Consider the following 23,501-nt stretch of genomic DNA (forward strand, 5'->3'; position numbering starts at 1 on the left):
ACATTTTCTTTTTTTGGAACTACATATTTTAAAGGAAGAAATATAACTAAAAGCACAGGATTGTCATAGGGGAGGAGGTGTTTGCTTTTAGCTGAGAACTCCTATTTCCAAGTCTGTACATCAAGGGAGTTTTCACTTCAAAGCTGTCTACACCAAGGAATAGTAACTTCTAATGAAACTGATAGTTAAACCCTCAGCTATCACATCATAAGCGAGTTCCTATAATAGTGCCTGCAACTATTGCACATCCTCTTTGATTTATTTCATTTTTGATCTTTACCACCTGCTGGACCAGCACAGCTTTGTTCACCCTGGCTGAGGTTTTTTTTTAAATTAACCAATATACCAACAAAAATATATTAACAATCCCTCATTATCTTTACATGATCATTATTTGGGCTCAATAAGAAAGGACATGAATAATAACTGATCATCTACTCAGGAAAATCAAGTCTCACACAGGATAAAGAGATCAAGGCTACATTTTTAGCTAAAACAAATTCCTACATTCCTGTCTTTTAAATATTGCAATTAATTATGTGATATGCTGCCTGTGCTGCAAATTTCCCTGTGCTGTACTTAAATTGCATAAAAAATTTGAAATGTTATTGTTTTCTAGGTTTAAAAACAGATTTTAAAAGTTATTATATGTTTTGAGCTTGCTGAAGATTGAGTCTGAATATACACATTTTGAATATCTATCATATTCATACTTGTATTTCTTTAATGAAGTATTGTATTAGTTCAGTTCATTGTATCCAATAATATTTTAGAGTGGGAAGAAATTTATATGATTCCCTAGTAATAAATAAGACGAAATATACAAAGTCATCCTAATGATCTGAAGATTTTATTAGTTTATGTCATTGCTTATTAAGGAAAATAAAGTAGTTTTATCTCTTTGGAATAAATTGTAAGGTTTTTCTAATCAACTCTTACAGAATGTTCTTCTTACTGGTTTTTGCCATAAGAAGAGATTTGTCCTGTTGAGGAAAAGTAAGCTTAGACTAAATTCTTGAATACTGACTTCCAAAGTGATTAGCATATATATTTACAGTATTTGTTAGCTTGAGAAGAGTAAGTCAATATTCTGTTGAAGAGTCACAATGTGAGTCAGTAGTAGCAGAACAGCAGCCAGATAGTATTTTAATTGCAATTATTTGCATTAATCTTCCAAGCACTGAATTTACTGTATTCCCAGAGAGTTTGAGATACTTGTTTCCCTTCTTTCTTTCCCATGTTCTCATCCCTAATAAAATGCATTTGAGTCTTCTTAAAGGAAAAAAAAAAAAAAAAAAAAAAAGGAACAGCAACTGGAATGCAAAAGAACCAAACCCTGGGGAATGGTTTTGCAGAGCTTTAGAATTGCATTGGTAAATCAGGTTACCATTACTGGATTAACATAAAAATGCACAAAGTCCTCCAGGGTAAAATGTATTATGAACACATCTGCCATCAGAGACAAACATTAGGCACAGAAAAGGGTTTGGCTTATGGAGTTACTGAAGTTTAGCACAGTCCTAGCAGTTGAACTCAATGGGACTCAATTTTTCACTCCTTTTGCCTTTAGAAATCTTCAGACAATAGGAATTTCTCACAGCCATGAGAGACCAGCCTGTTCTGGACTGAGCTGCCTGCTAAGGGAGGTTACATTTGCAAAACTTCAGCTCAGGCAGGGGCTCAATCTATTACCAGCTAGGAGGAATTCTTTTCTAGGATGCTAGCTAAGGGCTGCTAAGGTGATTAAATGATGGGAGCACTTCACATGTGCAGAAAGGCTGAGAGAGCTGGGACTGTTTATCCTGGTGCAGAAACCACTCAGCAGGATCAAGAAGAATAGATGAAAATGTCTTGAAAGGAGGATATGCAGGAAATGGAGTAGACCCTTTTCAGTGGTGTGTAGTGACAGGGCAAGAGGCAATGTGCACAAAATGAAAGACAGGAATATAAAGAATTCCTTTCTCTTTTTTTTTTTTTTTTTTTTGGTTGTTGTTTTTTACTGGAGGAGACTGGATGCTGAAGACTACTTTGAGCAATATGTTTAAAACTGTGAAGGTAAAGCACCTTATCATTAAAGCACTGGGGCAGTGATCCACTAGCAAACTTTCTGATACTCCTGTGTTCCATTATTCAGGGAATTCTATTTTGATGCTGTGAATTATTCAGTGCATAGACATGATGAGATTACCCAGCCTGAGTCAGGAACCATGTAGTCAGTAAATCACAGGGGGTCTGCAGCTTCATCTGTTACTGACAAATTGATCTCTTGGCAGGGATGACTAGACTGTGGGGAGAGCTTTGTTCATGTATCTGCTCTTCAAGATTTGTATAAAATTTCCCTAATTTAAATACTGGGGAGCAGACACATAGGTGTTGCAGCTTGCAACAACATTCACTGGATTCAGAAGTGTAGCTTTCATTTAGATTTGGATATGAACACTCTGCTGCTGTTCACAGTAGGTCTGGTCCAAGACACTGAAAATGTATTAAAAAAAACCAGCTTCTCAACAGTTTGGCAATTTGATCTGATAATATCTGTTCTCTGTACGAGAACCTGAGAAATGAGCTAGCAATTTTAGACCTAGTCAGTGCATAGTTAGAACAGGAATAGTTTACATTATATAGGAATACATTTAGTCACATAAAAGGATTTCTTTAGGAAGGCACTTCATCTGTTTCACTATAAAGTTAATTCTAATTTGAAAAAAACTTATGCTATTTTTCCAGAAGTATGTATTATTTCAGAAACAGATTAAAGGGAATCAGCTCATTGACTGTAAACACCTCATTTATTTGAAGTAATTATGTGAAAATTTTATTCCAGGAAGAATATTTGGTATCAAATGAGTCCTAATGTTTCTGCATAAATGTGGCTTTGTCTCAATAAATTAAAGCCTGTAAAACCATAATCTTAATAAACTTCACAAATTACTTTGCTCATGACTGTTAAACTGGAAGTGTTTTCCACTCCGGAGGCAAATAATTGTTTTCATACTTGTTTATTTCTGACTATCACAGTAATTGTAAGGCATTCTTTTTGATGTAATACTTTACACAGTTGTATATGAAAAGTGATATGAGCCATTTTGTGTTTTAATTGAATAACTTTGGCAACCAGATTTTCAATCTTCAAATATTGTTAAATTAACTCACTTGGAACCATTCAAATAATTTCTAGAAGAAAATGAAGTATAGAGTGGGTTTATTCTTGTTTTTTGAATGTTATTCCCTGCTAAACAAGGTTCTCAACTATTCCTAAATGGGAACTTACTCTATGTATGGCCTTTTAAAATAAATGAGCTGCCATGCTCATTCAGCAAATCACCCATGCATTAATGTAATATTAGATGTATTAACAGGTCTTTTAAAAGACCATGATAAAGTGCAGCTTTCATTCTTTTTAATTATGGGAGGCAGAATACTGAAAAGCAGTTCTGAATCATGATTTCGTGGCCTTTTCCTTTTGTTCCTTCCCAAAGCTTTCTACTTTTGTGTTGCCTTAACTTATTCTCCACATCTGGATTGTAAAACCAGCTGGAAACTCTTCTCTTGTAACAGCTCATGGAGATTTTAAGGAAGCAGTTTTGGAATTGCATTGCTCTGTTTAGGGTTTCAGTGTAGCAGCTTCATGAAGAGAAAAACAGCAACCACCTCATCCAGGTTTTGCCACTGCAGCCTCATTCTCCAAATCTCTGTATGTTTTCTAGTTCTTTGTCTTGTTTTGTAATGGATCTTAAAAGTGAAGGAAGGTGGGATAATCACTGGTACCTCACCTATTACAGGGTCATTGGGCTGAAAATTACCCTTCAGTGGTGGGCCATTGTGCTCCTAGATGGAGAGGCTTTGTATTATAATGGCAGTTAATTATTAAGAATTCTGTGAGAGCATTGCCAGGGTAAATTTCTAAAATACCCTGAACTGTGATTGAACATTTTCAAATATCTCATATTTCTGGGTGAAAGGGGTCATTAGTTCTCCATTTACAGAATAAGTGGACTGCTCAGGGCTGTGGAAAATTCAGAAGATCTCTGTGATGAGATATGATTTCAGGTTTTACCTCCAAGTTTGTCTTGTAGGGTCAAGGATTTGTTGTGTAGAGACATTGAGGATTCTTTGAGCTGCTGCTCTATGTCCAGAAAGTGACACTTAAGATTTGGAGTGGGTGATTGGCATTAAATTCCTTGGATATGTGAAATAAAGCATTCGATCAGTGACTAGTGGGAGGGTGTGTAGCTACAAGCTGTAAAGGGAGCATCAGTCTTGTGCTTATTTAGTTTTTCATGTGATTCAGACATATGAGATGACAATCTTTTAGAATTTTAAATAGTTAGATAGTGTTTTAAGACCAAATTAGAACATTTTGCAAAGTTGGTATGTCTTGTTATGGTGTTGTGCTGAATTTGTCTTCTTTATCTGATTCTTTAAATCTGGAGTTACAGGGTGAATATACATGTGAGCTGTTGGAAATCGATGTTTTCTTCTTGTTATTAAAAATAAGGGAAAAAAGTGAAAAAAGTCCTAATTTAAAATTATATATTTTTTTGTTGTGGTTTTTTTTTTTTTTAAATTCCAAAATTCTTTTTTTATGCTGTTCTCATAACCCAGCCCAGAAATAGATAAAATACATAATCTTAGCTTTCAGAAGTATTATCAAATTAAGACTGCAGGTAATGAATTGAGAGGGAAGGTTTTATTGTGAATATAGAATGGAACTAAACTTGAAACAAGTGTAAAGAAAATATGATAAAATGTTGCATGAACTTATTATTCAGCTCCCAGCTGTCATAAAGAAGTTGTAGTCCTCCTGGTTAAAAGCATTCTGTGCGACTATGGATTTGATATAAAAATTATTTCGCTTCTGTGGGTTTATTCAGCATCTTTTTTTTGCCGAGCTCTTTTACTGGCTCAGATCAACTTTATCTATTGATTGTTGCTTTGCTCCAGCTATATTTAAAGTAATTAGGTATTTTTTTTTGACACCTCAATCTATTACCTTCCTTACTTTGAGAATTTTTATGGATTGTGGTCATGCCTAGTTTACAGTTTTGAGAGTTGTCTTAAAAGCAGAATGTTCTATATAAAAGTGTTCTGAGTGAGAAACAGCAGACATGGTCTCTAGATAGGCTGGGGAATGGAGGATTGCCTGCAAGACTGGAACTTTTCAACACTTCTGGCATCATTTGAGAATCAAGCTGAAGGCAGAGGGAATTCCACTTTTACTGTATTTTTTTCTAAAATAGTGTTTGCTTTCACAATGAAGAGTAAAGTGAAAGGCTGCAAATTTGCCATTTAATTTTAAAAATTCACTACTTAATCATATTTATATAACTATACATAAATAATCTTAATACCATACACATGTTTTCTGTTTTGGTAAAGAATAAGGCACCAAAAAAGTGTTATAGGAGCTTTAACAGTTTTGTATTTTTCATTTCTTAAGCACCACTGTGGACTCCAGAGCACAGATCAAGCTAACAGTTTATCAGTAAACTGTTGGCCAAGTTTTAATTTTTGTCCAGTTACTTTAGGTTTCACTAACTAAAAAAGCCCAAACCTTCCAGCAAGTTTTATCTTTTCACACAGCTCCTGTCTGTCTCCAAACTTGAGGAAGTTTGGGGGTTTTTAAAATAGATTTTGGCAAGGGGATACTTTTCCCAGACCAGCTATTTTGGTGATAAACTGTATTTATTTGGGTTCTTTTCAATATGAAAAGAAAGTCCTCCAAGAGCTGTGGCAAACCTACTAATGGGACAGATTGGTTTTTAGTGTTGAACAGTGTGGTTGGACGCCCACTTTGCATTTATAGCCAATGAAAAAAAGACAAACAATTCTCACTTATATCACATTTTTAAAATATTCATTAGAAGAAATGAGACAGAGGCTTCCATGTTCTGCTCAATTTTGAAAGTAGGACTTAAACAGCCCATTTAATTAGATGGTACTTTGCCCCCTTACACACTTTAAATCTTGTCCTTTACACTTATGACAGGTACAGACAAATTTATGGTGTTTAATTATAGGCAAAGAGACCATTTCCTGCCATAGTCATAATATCACAGAACAGTTGATGTGGAAATTAATGATAATGAGAGATACTTAGTTTCTTGTTACTTTATTAGTAAAGGAATGTATTTCTTCAAAGATTGTTCTACACTTGAGAAATATTCAGTGCAAAATGCTGAAGCAGTCATGATATTCAAGTGAGAATGTGAAGATTTAACTTGGCATATGGTGATAGAAAGAAGGCGATATGTTTTGACAAGTATCGTAATTTGACAGTTAAAATAAATACACAGTCAAACCAAAATGGGATGGTTGATGAAAACTATGTGCTGAGTACTTTTCCTATAGTTTCTTTATTGAATAATACGGAAGCTTTTATGATGTTGGTAATCTGGAACACCTGTGAACTCTTTAAGTGACAACCAATGGCATTACATCTCACATTATAGCATTGCATTTTTTGGATTTCATTTCCAGAAACAATACAGCAGCACTGCACAGTGGGAATTTACCAATGTGAGTATTACTCAGAGATGAATCATGAAGGTTATCAAAAATGACTAAACAGAGGAACCACAGGAAGTTCTTCTGCGTCCAAGAACAAACAAATTTATTTCGTCCTTTCTTTTCTGTTCCTTTGGTTGCTGGCAAAGCAGGAGGCCTGAAAGCACTCAAACCTTCAAAATAAGTTAATTTTATACTGAAAAGTCTTGAAAAGTGTCTCATAAAGGGCAAACCACCCTGACACTCAAGTGTTTTCATGAAGCCCTGGGGTGCTGGGAGCGCCGCCTATCCCAGCAGAGCTGGAGCAGCAGCGAGGGAGGGCTGGGGAGCCCAGGCTGCTCCTGATGCAGAAGATAAGGAAAGAAGCCACATCATCTAAAAACTCAGAGGTCCCGTGTCTAACTCATTTAAAATTCTTTCAAAAATCCCCATAGTGTAGAGCAAACAGTTTTCTGAGTGCATCCTTCTTGTAGCTATAAATATGTACATTTATGGGCACTTTTTCCAGTGAGGTATATTTAGACCCTGCAAGTCCTGCATTGACACTTGCTTGGGTTCCCCTTTGCTCAGCTCTCTGTACCAATTCTGTCCTCCAGGAGCTTCATGGAGAACCATCTTTGATATGGAGACGTGATTATTAAATGGTACAAATTATTTATTGGCTTTATCCAATGTGTTGATTTATTCAAACTGAGCATCTGACTCATAACATCTGTTTTGTTCATCACTGTTATTTCCTTGCATTGCTACTCCTATTCTATTAAAAACTTTGAATAGTTTGAAAGGAAACATAGAAAGACAGACTTTTGCTAGATGCAACATTTTTTTTCCTTAGAGAAATTAGATATTGGTGTATACAGTTGCCAGCTACTGTACTTTGATGGATAGTCTGCTTTTCTGCCAGGAAAAGTATCTGAATACATTAAACAATATATTAAATATAGTATAATATAGCTCCTTTTATTTAATTTATTGTTGTTGCATAGTTCTTACCAACACAGAGGTTTTTACTTCTTAAATCCACATTATTATAGAAATGAGATATTTATAAATCTGCAAATGTCAAATTTAGATTTGACCCAAGGCTTGTCTCATTTTCTGTTGCCAAATATATCTAAAGTTCAATATATTTTGAAAGTTTCAGGGGACTTCTGCCAGTAGCTGCATCTCACTGCCCAGGATATGTCAGTATATTTTTTTCATTATACTAGATAATAATCTAGAAACTGAAATAATCATGGCTGTACCATTTTCCTGACCTGGGTCTGACCTATTTAGTTTCTTTCTGTGAGGGAGCTCTTCCATAACTTTGATAATTCTTTCCTGTTCTTTGTAGTTTTTTGTTTGGTTGGTTGTTTTTGTTTGGTTTTTAGGGTTTTTTTTTTAATTTTGTTATGACATTGTCCTTCACTAAAGGAAGGAAGAGGGATAAAACCACCCACACTCTTCAGGTAGTGAGCTTATTATGGATTTATTGAGTTTTACAACAGTGGTATCATTACCATCTTCAATGGCATCTCTGTTGGAGAATGCCTTAAGATGAAGTTTCTAGGAGGTTTTAAAATTAATCTTGAGAATTTTCCCCTCCCTTAATATTGTGTCTGATCTGTTCCTCTAGAAAAATTGGAATAGCTGTAGTTTTCCATGGAATAAAAGGTGTTAAAAGTATCTAAGAAGTAAATATGGCAAGGTTGCCAGAGTTATATCATTGCTTTCTGCTAATGAGTATCAGTACTTTAAGATCTCAGGTTGCTTAATTTTTCTTTTCTTAATCACCAGTCAATGAAGTCCATGTTCTTGAACTAAAATATAGGGAGAAAATTATGAATTGGAAAGTGTCTGACTTTTCCAAGCTCTCCAGTTTTCCTAGCTAGAATAGATGAAATTGCTGCAACAATCATGATTTCTCAGTTGAAAATAATTTAACCTCATTTTTTTTTGTCAAAGACTTTTTAAGAAATCTGGACAGATCAGCACTGATACAGCACAGGTTTAGAGCTGTTCAGAATATTTAATTTCAGTTATATGAATTTCATGTACATATCAATTTTAAAAAGAGCATGTTACCATTTTATGCAAATGATGCCTCTGTGTTATGTAAAAAAAAAAAAAAAAATCTCTGCATGACTGTTCCATTTGCAGAATGCTCATTTTAATAATGCCAATGCAATTTTGGCTAGGTTCGTTGCAGTTATTTCTATTTGGTAATGTATTTATAACCTTATATTAGGAAAAAAACCCAGAAAAATAAAATCATCAAAAATACCCACAAAACCATGAAACAAAAAAACAAAACAAAAAACAAAAACAAAACAAACCCCCCAAAAAAACACCGACCAAAATAACACAGAGCCAGAATCAGCCTAAAATTTACATCTTGTCTTTTTTTAGGTGATTACCTCTGCTAGTGACATGCCAATAACATCTGGCCAAGTAAAGCCAGTAAGCTCGTGTGCTTCCTCTGTCCAACTGCTTTTAAATTTTTAATTTTTTTCTTGAATTTGTCCCCCTTTTCTGCAGCTCTGTGTTGTGCTGTATTTCAGCTTGCAAACAGCCTTGGGGTTTATCCGCATTTCCTTTGTTGTATCTGGTTCTTCTTGAAGCAGGTCTGCAGCCAAACATCTGCCAGCAGCTCATTTCCTTGCCTATGGAAAGTGTGCAGACAACTGAGATTCCTTGCACATTCCTTGCACTATGAGCAGTGTTGGAATACGAAATGTAGGGAATTCTCAGAACTTTGGGCCTGTAAGCCAAAGCTTAGAATTAAACAAAGGGTTTGATTTGAGACCTTGGAAAAGGCTTCCAAACTTAGGTGATAGAAGTGAGAATGAGGATTTATAGTTTAAAGTAGGGACTCACTAAGTTGAGGAAAGTTTTAAAGTTTAAGACATAGAAAAAATAAAAATAGTTACAAAGGTAAAAAAGGAGTTTAGAATGCAGTACTGTAGGTCTGTACATGATTGACTAAGAAAGCTTACAGTGTAGCATGAGTCCATAAGAGTAAATATTTAAGGATTGGGTCAAAAACATACATATACTTATTGGCAGTGTTTTATTGGTCAATAAATTCTTAAGGGTCTTGTAACTAAGGGTCTTGTGATCTTCTGAACCACGCAGTAAAGATGTGAGCTGAACTCACCCTTCCTGCCTATGCAGAAGATAACAAAAAGAAGCCACATCATCTAAAAACTCAGAGGTCCCATGTCTAACTCATTTGAAATTCCTTCAAAAATCCCCATAGTGCAGAGCAAACAGTTTTCTGAGTGCATCCTTCTTGTAGCTATAAATATGTACATACCTTTATGGGCACTTTTTCCAGTGAGGTATATTTAGGCCCATGTGTCTTAATTGAAAGCAGGTGCCTTTTCTGAGCAAGCAAAATAGGCAAAAGCCTGTAGTGGGGGAGAAACAGCAGCAGTGCCTTGATGCTTTATGATGTACAAGGTAAGTATCTCCTTGTCTGTGTCCAGGTACATAGAACATGGAGAGAAAACAAAGAGATATTCTCCAGATGTGTCACAAAAATAATGGTGGGAACTCAAGAAAATGAATTGTCTCCTTCCAGTGGGAAGGAGTTTACCTTAAGCTGTGCCTTCCTAGCATTGTCACTTCAGGTGTTCTGCTGTTCCTGAGCCCTCATGTCCTCCCAGCAGGGAAGGAGGTGCTGGCTGTCCATGACCCAGGACAAAGCTCTGTTTGACAGATAATCATAAGAATGAAGTAGGTTGTCTCTGGAGGCCCCTTTCTGCCATTTGTTGCTCCTGTGATTGCAGGAGGAGACTTAGCCCTGCATTTGGCTTCCACCCTTGTGCAGCCTGACAAGGACACTGTGATTCTGATGGGATAAGATGGTCTGTCAGCACAAATCTTGTGTGTTCAGCATCCCTGCTCTGTGCATAGTGGGCTGGACAGTAGAAAGGTATTGGGCTTGGGCCAGGTGAAGGAAGAGGAACTGAGACAATCAGTGAGGCTCTTGATGGTGCTTTGTAGGTTGTATGTGGACCACAGGTTGCTCATTGAAGATCTCTTCTAATTTAGGGATCTTAAACTGCAGTTTCTGAATTATTAAGCAAAAGAATGAGACATTACAGAATAACAGTGGCTTTAGATCATAGGAGACAGGATGTGTTATCTCACTTTACTGGAAAACCAACCAAAAAGTATATCCTGCAGACAAGAGAGAAAACTGATTGTTTCAGTGTGAGGTAGATGATAAAACACTTATACAGGGTTGAGGCTGGAGCACACAGTGAGAGCCTAAATTTTGGAGTGGAGGTCCTGGTAATAGAGTGGAGTCTCTGTTTCCTTTTACAGTGGAGAGCCTGTTAATCTTGTGGTCTCCTTGAGCTGCAGCTTCCTAACTGCAGTGTCCTTGCTAGCCTGTGCTCTGCTGGACCAAATCAGACACACAGGTACTGCTCCTCAGGGCACAGTGAGTCTGGATGTAATATTTAACTGACTCTTGTATTCCTACGGGTGGTTTCACTGCAGGTTTCTTAGAAACAGGACCTGTGTGTGGGAGGAAGTGCATTCTGGTAGGAACTCAAAAGTTGGTCTCCTTTCAGAGCACAATTACAGAAAAATATGCTTTTGACCATTTAGGGAACTTCCTCATAAACTCTTCATGAATCTCTGGTGTAGAGTTTTGGTCTTGCTCATAGCTTAATTTGTATTCTTAAAGAAGAGCTGCAGATCAAACATTTTATGATTCATATATTCCAGATACTTCTGAAAATTATTTTCTGATTGAATGACACACAGACCATATCTTTCCTTCTGGTGTTTGCAATATCTTTTGTCTCTTTTACTACATCAGCAAATTGTCCCTTGCTGTGAACCCTGAATGTCAGGTCTCCACTGCATTGCTTGCACAGAGTAGAGGCCAGGCTTGTTTTTACAATTCTGAATCCACTGTACAGAAAATGTCCTTATCTTACAGGAAGCTGAAATTGTATATCTAATGCTGGAAGTGAACTTTGCGGGACTTTGATTTTGCTACCACTTCTCCCAGCTGTGTAAATGTAAGCAGCATTTTTAACTAGATCCCTTTACATAATGAAGTGTTTTGAGAGTCTGCTGAACAAGTAGCATCTACTCACAGTAAGGCTTGAAACCTGTTAACAGGCTGCCCAGATACTGGGGTTTCAGGCTTGTTATTCTTAATATCTTAAACCACAAAAAAAAATAGATCTGTAATAAGGGAGCTAAAGCCATGTGATAAAAGATGTGTTATTGGCCTATTCCAAAACTCTGCAATTGCCATTGAGTTCAGTTGTGAAGATCTAGCTTAGACAAAATAATCTGCTGAAATCTGGCTATTTTATTTATGCAGGGAGCCAGCTTTGAGTGAGGCAGCAGCATGACTCTTGGGAGTATGTAGGGGTGGAAGGTATTCAAAGGGCAATTTGCCAAAGCAAGTCTGTATGTGAAAGGCTTCTGGTGACACTCTGTTCTTTGAGGCTGGGCCATTTGCCCTGATTTATTTGCAGTAAGCTCTCCAGTCTGTCCCCTGCAGCTCCAGGAGCTCACCCTGATGGTCCATCTCACGTTTCATTCCTTCTGATAATCAGAGAAACTCCTGCTTTTGGTGCTGCCAGACCCATTTGGGGTTGTAACCATGGTGCCAGAGTAAGAGATGCCCTGTTCTTGAGCAGAATGCTGGGCTTGCTCCAGAGCCTCTGTCATCTGCTTTGATATTTGCTTGGTATTGGTACTGCTGACGTGTTTGTTGATAAATTAAAGGTGCTGATCTGATTAAAGATGTGCTGAAGGTCCTGCCATGTCCTACCTCTTCTCAAAGAGCTAAAGTTTTCAGATAATCAGAATGGGGGAGCAGCAGTTCTCTGTGGTAAGGTGGGCATCATGCAGAGCCTGTGCCCCGAGCTGGGGTGGGCTGTCGGTGGGGGTGTGCAGGGCTGGCTGAGAGGGAGGACCTGAACAAGTTTGGAAGACACAGGGCTGTGTGAGCTGGTATGGCTCAATTAGGTGAATGGGATGAAAAATAGCAAGTAATGAGACCCATTGTGGTGCAGATCCTGCCGGCAGCCATGGAGCTGGCTCATGCAGCACAGCTCACTTTGTTGCTGTGGTAACCACTGCGCGATTTTTTGAATATTTATGCCGTGTAAAAGGAGCTTGGATAACCTAAAGATAGCATGGATGACTCTTTAGCATGAGTCCTTTTGGTAGGAATAGAGACTTTGATTCCTTTAGAAAAACTTACCTGATGCTGTCTTATTTTTCCCAAGATTGGTGAAAAATGCTAATAAATTGGCACTTGTGTAGCCTGGGGAGTGGGGTGAGGTAGTGGCAATTATTTGGGGCTTGTCAGAAAAACTCAGTGCATAGTTCCACATTGCTCTCTTCCCAAAGCCTTTTTTGTTTGTGCATTAATTTAAGCTTTCAGTATCAATGTTCAGTCCTCATGGGATGCCTCTTTTCGAGGCAGGGGATGCTGCCTGCTTCCGTGAAATTAGATTAGGTAGGAGATGTGTAAAGCACCATGATCGTGCAGTGGGGAGTGGAACCTTGCTGGTTCCAAAATCTGACAGGATCTACAAAGCCCTACGGGCATCAGTCTGTGTTCTGGCAATGTTGGTTTCTTCTGGTACTTCTTACTTGGCCAGAATGCAGGATTTTTGACAAGATATGTTTTGTAAAGATTTTGTGTTTTCCCAAGTGTACTGAAACTACTTCAGCAATTACCTTGTAGAGCTTCTTGTTCCCAGAAGCTCAAGGAGTGGGAAGGCATTTGAGCGTTTGCTGTTCTGTCCTGATCTCTCCGAAATCTTCCTGCAGATCCCAGCTTCTCACCGAAGGAGTCTCATTCAGCACAGTATGGAGCAGCACAGAGCAGCCCCTTGCCTCAGAGCAGGCCAATTTACAGGCTGAACTTTGCAGCAGCTTTTCTGTTACAATTTTCTGAAGTTTCCCAGCACAATCTGTTGGTTTCAGTTGTGTTGCCCTTTTGGTGATTAGTTGAACTGCTGTTTTAGGAATGTATGTGAAAGTTTGTGGATTTCCAGAGAGAGGAATTTAGAAAATAGGAAGCTCTGTTGTATGGTTTTGGATGCTTTTTAAAACAAGACAAACCAACCAAATGAAAAACCTCCAAACCAAACCCCTGGTAACTCAAGATCAGAGGTTTAAAATAATAGAGGAGTTTAAAAATGGGGAAAAGAACTTTTATTTTCCTGGAGGAATCCTCTCAAAAATACTTATTTATGGTTTGAAGTAATTTACCTGAACACTTGTCCTGTACTGCACAGACTCAGGACACAGAAGTTTCTCACTTCACTTTTAGACAAGAATCACAGAATTGTTTAGGTTGGAAAAAGCCTAAGGTCATCAAGTTCACCCAAGGACACAGAAGCATACATTTCAGTTGTGCATTTTTCTTCAGGATGCTCTTAGCCATGACACAGATGCAGGCAGTTGGGGATTATGAGTTGCATCTTTGTGTTTTGCTGACAGGTGCTAACTCTGGGGCTTTGCCAGCCCTCCTGGGGCAAGACATCCTTCTCCTGGGCTGAAAAGCTGGCAAGGGACAGGAACTCCTCTCACATTTTTTCAGGATGTTCAGGATCCCTCCTGAGCTCTGACTTACCTGCTGCTGGGAGCCTAGTCTGGTCAGCTGGCATTTATTGGTGTTGCTTTGGATAGCTGCAGTCTGGAGGATTGTGGCCAGGAAGGTGGTGGTGTGCAGACAGGGAGCTCCAAACAGTTTTGTGTGACACTTTGGTATCTTCAGCATAGCTGGGAACAGTTTTGACCCATCACACTTGGCCCCAAACCACAGCTGCTTGGACCCCTGGAAGTCCAAGTTCAGCAGATGTCCAGTTCAAGGGGCTGTTAAGGCAATGTCTTCTTCTCTTTTGTATCCCCAAAGCAGGTACAGCTAAAAATGGAGATTCATGGACAAATCACCAGTGCAACAAGCACAACTGTTGCCATTCATATGTGTTTAAGTGGTATTCCAAGAACAAATTTCTTTCTAAGGAAGGTGTTAATTATCAGTTTCCCAATATTTTACTTTTTTTTGTACATTTTACTTAAAATACTTGCATTTTTTTCAAATACCTTTATGCAATGACAGATTACTACTTTTATTTGCTGATTGTATTCACCCTGATTCTGCATCCTCTGGAAAATTTATTCCTTGGTGATAAGAATGAAATAGAAGAGAGACTATGGCATGGACAAAAGCTGTAAAATATGTAAAGAAAACTAAGGTTTCTTCTCCCATCATCTCTCTGGGGATGGCAAATAACAAATGGGTTATGAGGAATAATAATTTACTTCAGATTAAACAGTAAACCTGGGATAACTTAGATACTGTGAGATAATTCAATACATTTACCTTCAACTATAGCAGGAAATCTCAGTCTCACACTAATTTTTCAATTTAGGTAATTCCATTCTGCCTTTCCTACCTAAGGTGCCCTTGGTGTTCAGTTATTACATGGTATTGTGTGATTACCTCTTCTCTAGGAGATTTATTTTCTTAGTAAGTGAAATGTTTCAGGTTTCTCTGCAGAAAATGAATGTATGGAATTGCCCCTTCAGTTTGGAAACAGAATCTCCATAGCAAGTCAGTTGTTAGACTGGGTTTAGAATAATGTCACAATTGCTGTTATGGTGGTGAGGGGGTTATGAAGGTTTTGAGTGAATTTCTCCTCTGAGTGCATAATCTCCTTTAAAACATAGTCCTTTGAAGTGCAGAAAAACCTGCACCCACAATTTTAGAAAAGTAACTGGTTTGTATTCTGTTTATGGTGCTCAGTGATACACAGGTGTGTTAACAATTCTACTTCTGGAAGTTCTGGGTGATATTCACACTAGGAAATATACTTAATTTCCCACTTCCTTTTGCTTAGCTGCAAAACAGCTAAAATGAAGCAGTAGTGATATATAATGTAGCCTAAAGGAACTGCAACCCTCACGTCCCTTATTACTGCAGTATTTATAAAATAATTTACCAGAGTTAAGTTTCCAATTCCAGCTTTATGGAGAAAACAAGGTTTATCATAGGCAAACAGATGGTTTCCTGAAATTATTATCTTTTTCTCTGTTCAAAAGACCACAGTAATAGGATATCAGCAGTCCCTGGTGAGGTGAGTCTGTGACCATGGGGTTTATACACAGGAAATTCACAGGCTTTGCTCTTCTTTACTGAAGATGAGATTTCATCTCTGTGCTAGAAAAATAAATAAAGAATTAGAGGGGGGTGAGGAAATTGTTTCAGGCCTTTGGTTTTTGGTTTGAAGATGGAAAGCAGTGACTCAGTTTAAAAAACAAGACCGTGTTTTGAATTAATAATTTTCAGAAAATGTTCATCTGCAGTTGAACTTCTCAGGTGAAACAAACTGATTTGAATTAGTTTCTTACCTGTAAATTAAAGCATTGATCTTTTGTGTACTTTTTATTATGACAAAAAAATTTTAATGGTGAAATGCCACTGCTGATTATTTATACTTATCACAGAAGTGAAATTCAAGGGTGTGATTGCAATAATGAACATTATTTACTCTCTTGGAATTGTAAAGATGCTAATGCAATCTGATTTAAATCCAGATTCAAGTGCTTTTGCAGTAGTTATTCCATTTCTTCATTCAGCATACTTTTGTAACTAAGCTTTCTTACTAAAAAATGTAGCCTAATGACTGGGGAATGAAAACAGTCATCAAAATTTCATTAAGTATATATATTTGAACTGTCATTTAACTGTGATTCTTTCTCCCAGGTGAATGTAAGACAGGGACAGCACTCATGGGATTCACCATGACTGACTTGAGATAAATGTAGCTGTAATTGCAGATAAATCTCAGATAGTTCTTTGAACTTCCTTCATTTCCAGCAAAGGTTGGAAGTTTTGACTTTCAATTCTTTTAGCCTGTTTTATTTCATACCACTTTGAATCATACTTAGAATTTTCTGTCAGTTTACTAACTATGAATATGCCTATGCTGGTAGCTCAGAAGGTGTTTTGCAAACATGTAAAATGTAAATGGTTTGAAGTTTTTGAGTTTTTGGTAAGGGATGGAACCTAACACAAAAACCCAAAAACATCTCAGATTTTTTTTTAAGATTTTCTTACATTTTCTGTTCTGGATAATATTTTCTTTTTCCACAACACTTCACTTTTCATAATTTTTCTTCTAGTTCTTCTTTATGGAAGAATAAAGAAGAATATGAAATATTATTTAATATTATATGTATAATGGGTATCATTATATGAGTAATATGTATACAAACTATTTTTCTTCCTAATGCTGCTACTTTTCACATGACTTATTTCCAAGATTTCCTTAGGAAAGGAACCCAGAGAACATCAGTGTCATTGAACTGTGGCAGTAATTTTGATTCTCCTGTTAATTGGAGAGTCTGTGTATTAAAACACTACTGAGAAATGATGTATGGAGAAATATAAATTACAGAATTCTACAAGTGTGTCATACGAATAGGTGGGTGTTAAAGGTATCACAGCTGATAATAAGGAATCTTCTGTCTCACTGGAATATTTCCCAGTCCATAATGGTCAAATAACTATGAATTAAACTGAGGGGTGTAGTGGTATCTGCAGAGGGATAGAAATAGCTTAATCTTGTCATGGTGGGCACAGCTTAGCCTCTTTTCAAAGGGCTGGGGGTGTCAGTGTCCAGGACACCCCTCTGGCTGCCCTGGCTGTCTCCAGACCCTGGCAGGGGGTTCAGAGACCTTGGCAAGAAGTTAAAAACATCATTGGCTTCAATTTTAGCCCATGAAAAAGGCTGTCAGTTTTGTATGAGGAATTACAAGCCACAAGGGTTTGAGTAGTGTGATATTTCAATTAACATAGAGTGGAGAAGAAGAAATCTGGGGTTTTTAGAATATAATTCAGGGAGTCAAATAGAGGAATATGGGCATGTCCTAGCCTTCTCCTTCTTCTTGCACTCCATGTTTTGGTGTGATGGTGGCACTTTTCTATTGGTTTACGGTAGAGATTCACAGTCTAACATAGATGATGGGAACTGGCGAAGAAGTTGTATACATAGACATGTAGTTTTGAGTTTACAATGTGGGAGCCACCCGAGGCTCGAGGCAGATTACCATGATTTCCTTTCTGGACAGACCTCGGCAGGTCAGAGAAAGAATGTTAGAGATAAGAAGAAATAAACAACCTTGAAAATGCAATCAGACACACTCCAGGCTCCTGCTTTGGCTGCACGGGCTGGGAAAAGGACTTTCACACTGCTGGTGTCCCAAGCTGACCCTGACATGGGGGAAGCCTGGAGCATCCCTCCCTTGCATTTGGGGTTGTGTTTCAGAGCAGGTCCCTGCCTGAGCCCTGTTGTTAGCAGTGCTTCTTGTCTTGGCTCATACCTTGCTACTCCTGGTCTGGCTGGGTTTGTCTCACACCCAGGCAATGATGACTAGTGAGCTGATGAATTAGGAGCACCCCTGTAAAACCAGGTCTCTCTAGTTTTTCTGTCGTCTACCTGCTTCTGTTCCTCAAATCTTGTCACCTTTTCTGTCCTTTGGTGCTCTTCTTGCTTGGGGTCTGACCCAGGAAGAGGGAGTGAATACTCCAGCATTTTAAATTCAAAAGGTAAATCTCCAGAAGTCTTTACTTAGCAGCCATCTATTAATCCAAGCCAGCATGAAGCAAGTACTGGGTATTCATAGATGTACCAACCTTTTGATGGTGTTTAATGCCAGCTAATCTCCTAAATTCCAGGTGGGCTTGCTAGCTGAGTACAGGTTTTTTTTTTTTTCTTGGCATAGGTGCAGTCTGCGCATCAGGTAACTGACCATATCTGACACTCAACAGTGTGACAGAAGAGCTCCCATTCAGTTTTATTTGGATTAAAGACCCTTTGGTGATGGAACCATGGGTAAATATAGAGATGAGTTTAGAGGAAGATGCCCTAATCACTTAGCTGGAAATATTCTTCATTTGGAATCTTCAAATCCTCCCTAATAAAGCCTTTGCCTTTCTTGGGGTAATTAAGAAATTGCTGATATTGAGTGGGAGAGTCTGCCTTTAGTTTATTGGTTAGAGATTCCTCTGGAGAGAAGGAAGACCTCAGTTTTTTTCAAAATATTTAAGCATTTCTACAAATATGTGACTAGAGCCTGGAACTGATGTCTCTCTGGTAAGGACTCTAACCACCAGGGCATTCAGTAATTCTCACTGGTATAATAACTAGCATGTGTCCCACAGATAATCACTTCAGGAAGAGGGATCAACAGATTCCTACTGGTATTCCTAGCTGGATGATAGAGATAATTATTTCATCAATAAATTGACCTTTGTGAATGCCAATACCTATGGAAATTGAATATTTGCACCCAAGTTAGTGCTATTTTGTGGCCGGTGCCTAAAATTTTTTTCTGGGTAAAGAGAATTCTTTCCTGAAGCGTGGATTTAATTCTCTTTTGGTTGTTCTGCACTGGGCATTTAAATTGAACAAACTTGTAGCTAATTATCTTCTGATGCTGTTTCCATGAGATAAAAGTGAAGTGAAAATGCTCCCAATAGAAAGTGTCTGACTGGAGGGTGAAAGGCCTTAACATCCTACAGATATCTTAAGTAGCCCTTTTTCTTGAGGTATTTTCCAATGTGCTTGATGAAAGTACTTGTTATCAAAAACTAGAAGTATTGCTCTTCTAGTAGAAAGGCATTCATAATAGACCTGTTATACAACCTGTATTTATATCTTCAGTACTCCATATACTGCAGTAGTGAATGGCATATGAGTACTTAAGAAACTGGAAAATGCAGTCAGGATGAATGGTTGAAATATTTGTTTTTACTTGAAATTCATAATCATGTTGGGGTAAAAATTTGATATTTCCACAGTTTTTATTAATTAGAGCCTTCTGCACTTTACTGTGAATCTCTCAGCTGTGGCTGAGCAATAATCATACACTTCCTTATCCAGCTTGGCACTGCTGATAGCTCTTGTAATTCATTCTCTTGATTATGTTTGGCAACTCATAATTTGCTGGTAGCTGGTGTATCAGAATAAGACTTCCTAGTGAGCATTCACACCATTTAACTCTCGTGACATGATTTAATTAGAGGAAATTACCTGAATGTTACCCCTACTTGCTTTCACTTTAAAGGGGGTAAAAGACTAATGGAGTGCCCATCCTATCAAAACAGGAGAAAGGACAATCGTGCTAAGCTTTGATGGATAGGGAAATTGCAAAAACAAGGAACTCAGTCCATTGCTTTCATGCTGATCTCTCTTAATTAGATAGGATGTAAATGAAGCTTATTGAGATATGACAGGAGAATTTTTTTTAACTTATCTATAATAAGATGAATGCTTTATTCTTGTAATCAGAGATAATCTGCTTGCATTTGCTCACATACATTTTTTGCCTCTTCTTAAAAGCCTTTGTTATTCCTTTGGTTCACGTACAAGGTTTGATATGTGCATGACAAAAATCTGTAACATAAATGAACTTGTGATGAATTACAACAGTTCATAATTTGAACTGTGTGATCTCAGTTAGGGACTGAATGGTGCCACCTCTTCTGCCAGCTGGCATCTCTTGGGAGAAGCTCTTCCTTTAGATTGCAAACAGAACAAAACCAACAAAGGATCCCAAACCCAACCAAATAAAGACACCCCAACCCAACACTTTATGCATTGTGTGGAGAACTGGAAAGGTGACCTTAGGTAGGATTTCTAACAGACCAGTACAAAAAAGTGTTAATTTGTACTTGCACTATAGATGCCATTTGTGGTAGAAAGGAAGAATGAGCTAAGTAGTGAGCTAAATAAAGCTGTCCCCAGATTAGGTTTGTATGAAGATATTTTTGCTAGACAATTTTTATCACACAGAATCTGTTTATTGCCAGCTTGCAAAGCACTGTGGGATTCTGTCCAAGGCACTTCAATGTTAATTGACTTTCTGTATTTGCTATATTAATTGATTATAATCAAGAGAATTTTGGGAACAGGAAATGCAATTATGAGAACTCTACAGAGAACCTTTAATATTTAGACATTTTATAGTTGTGGGTAACTTTTGGGAAATATTTTTCACATGGGGTAGATACCACTGTGTTGTGCTTAGGATTTTCATGTGTGTGTTCATATGATTATGGCCTGCTTTACAGCCTTCTCCTCACAGAAGAGCCTGAAGTGAATAGATAACAGTGCTCCAGTATGGTGTAGAAATCCCTAGCAAAGAACTGCCATGAGAGATGTTTTTGTGCTAGACAAAGGAAAAGACAAATACCTTTGTTTCCACATTTAAAGTATCTTTAGGACTCTAACCTACCTTTTTGGGTTAAGAAAAACAAAAGTGGATACAATGTGCTATAACCTTGTTGACATCTTCCTGTTAGAAGCCACATGAGTGACAGCAGTTAATCTGAAAATCATTTACCCTCACTCTTTTTTTTCTATGCTTTTACACAAATTTTCATTTATAGTTCATCAGTTTCTAATGATTGAATGGAAGGTACTGTTTATTTACATTCATCCCTCCTTTTTAGATATGCAGGAATGCAGAAATAATTAATTAAACATTAATAGTAGAAGTGAGAATAGCACTCGTAGCATGAACATTCTGTCAGGAGATAAAGATTTTCAGTGTTGGTAACATAAAACCAAATACAAGAATCAAAAAGATCCTCATGAATAAACATGATTTCTTGGAAACATCATCATTTCCCCTGATCTTGTTGTTTTCTATTCCTTTTAATATTTTTATTATTTTATTTTTAGAAACAGTGTTCAGATGTTCCTGAGATGGTAATGTTAGAGTTGCTGATGGCCCCTGGCATGTGTTACCATGATGTCAGGGTGTTTTAAAGCTTTTTACAGTCTTAGTTTTTTCAAGCCCAATCTATTTTTTTTTTACATTACCTGGCAGTGATGTAGCCTAAACAGATTGTAATTCTTGGGAATGTTGATGCAAAGGGTGCATTTTCATTTAAGCCATAGATCTTTGCTACAGGGTAATGATTGCAGCACATGTTGTGGAAAAGGTAATTCACTATTGACTAGACATTCAGATGGGCAGAGGCTGTAATTTTCAGCTTAAGTACTAAAGGTGGGGGAATCTGAAGTTATTTGTTTTAGTGATTAAAATACAAAACCACAAAGGACAAGAATTTCCCTGAGCAGCAGGAGCAGAGCTGTACTTCCCGTGTGGATTCCTGGTAGTCAATGAACCTGCAGAAAATTTTTTTTAACATCACCAAAATGTGATTGTAGCATCTCTTGAATTTAATTTTTTTTAAGTTTAAATAATATAGCATATATTTGGTGAAGCATTTGGAATTAAAAATAGAGAATGTTTATTTTTTTTTTCCAATTAGTTCTCATTTTGGAACAAAATCATAATTTTCAATGTCAGAACTATTTGCAGGAGTAAATTTGATTTTTCTGGTCCACCATTTTAAATAGGCTGAAGCTGAATTTTCAGGACTAGCTACTTTTTCTTCATAATGTGTAAAAATCTCTTGATTTCCCTTTCATTTTTTGAAGTATGTATTTTCAGTTTTTGATTGAGCCCCCCTGATCCTATTATACATAACTCCTCCTTCTTTGGATCATTCTCATTTGTATATAACTCCTAATCAGAGCAATTTTTTCCTCTTTTATCTAAATAGCTTATGTTGATAGCTCTGACTTTCCTAGATAGGGGATTTTATGACTGCAATACATGATGAGCATGTTTCAAACTCTGTATCTTGCCACTGTATTGTTTGGTTGCTGGGACAGCTCTGGAAATTCTGGTAATTGCCTTAATATTCCTTCTTGTACTGTCTTTAACTAGAAAGGTAAATTTGGTGCAGTGTTAGTGAGAAATTGTTCTGCCTAGAAGGAGAGGCAGACCTCAGACTTGTGTGTGAGAGGTTCAAATCACTTTGTTCTGAACTCTCTTACATTTTCAAAAACAGAGGGGATCAACTGAATCCTTGTAAAGGAAAACTTTGGTTAGCATTCTTGCCAGAGCCCCAGGATGAAAATGCTCTGCGTGTTACCTCACTGAAAATTACTTTTCTGGGATCAGAGGGATCAGGAACTTGGTGAGAAAATGGGATGATTTTTGTCAGAGATGTCATCTGGCTGAGACCAGGGAGTTTCAATTTTTAGCATAGAACTCTTGATGAGAAGAGTATTTTGAGGCAGGGATAAAATCCTGACAACTGTAAACCGTGTAACTCAGTGCCTGTCAGCAGTTCTGGTATTGAAGGGGTTTGCTAAGAAATTCCTTAAGCCTCTCAAGAAACAATCTTGGAAGGATCAATAGTTAACTACTGGGCTTCCTGTCAGAAATAGCAGAAAGAAGTGCGATGGTTTAAAACAAAGGAAAACCAAAGGATACCAACAAGCATTTGCAGTTGTTCACTGGAGTATTCAACCATGTAATAGTCACAGTGATCTTGTCTTTTATATTATTTAAAAGTCACTGTGAAAGAAAAAATAGAAACTCCCTCCAAAATCCTATGCCAAGGGTAGGGTTGGGGGAATTGCCTTTCCAGAAATAAGTTCTACAGGTGCATAAAAAATAAATCAACTAAATTGCTAATATTTTCAGCAAATCAATTCATTTAGATAAAGTTAGACAATAACTGGACTGAAGGACCTTTGGGATGTGTTTTTTCTCACCTCTTGCTTAAAGCAGAGCCAACATTGAACATCCAAACTTACAATTTTGATGAGGTTGCTTAGGGTCATGCAGAGATGTGTTTTTGTAATTTCCAGGGATGAAGATTGCATGACATCTCTGCAAGACCTGTTCCACCACTGAAAGTTTTTTCCAAATATCTAATCAGAATATTGCTGGTTTAACTTCTGTTTGTTCTCACCTTTTGTTAACCACCACATCTATGTGTTTTAAATATATCCAGTGATGCTACCTCAACCTTTTCCCTGGGCAGCCTGTTTAAGTGCTTGATAACCCCTTCAGTGAAGAAACTTTTCATAATATTCAATCTAAATATTCCCTGGTAGCTGTGAACAACCAGCTTCTCCAGGAGAAAC

General features: G+C 37.5%; 1 long non-coding RNA gene across 1 annotated transcript in view; it reads left to right on the forward strand.

Moving 5' to 3' along the window:
- Window positions 1-23,501, forward strand: part of LOC116183650 (uncharacterized) — a 134,824-nt gene that overhangs the window by 7,028 nt on the left and 104,295 nt on the right. The gene's annotated exons all lie outside the window — the stretch shown is intronic.

This window comes from Lonchura striata, chromosome 14, assembly GCF_046129695.1.
Source record: "Lonchura striata isolate bLonStr1 chromosome 14, bLonStr1.mat, whole genome shotgun sequence".
Classification (NCBI taxonomy): Eukaryota; Metazoa; Chordata; class Aves; order Passeriformes; family Estrildidae; genus Lonchura; species Lonchura striata.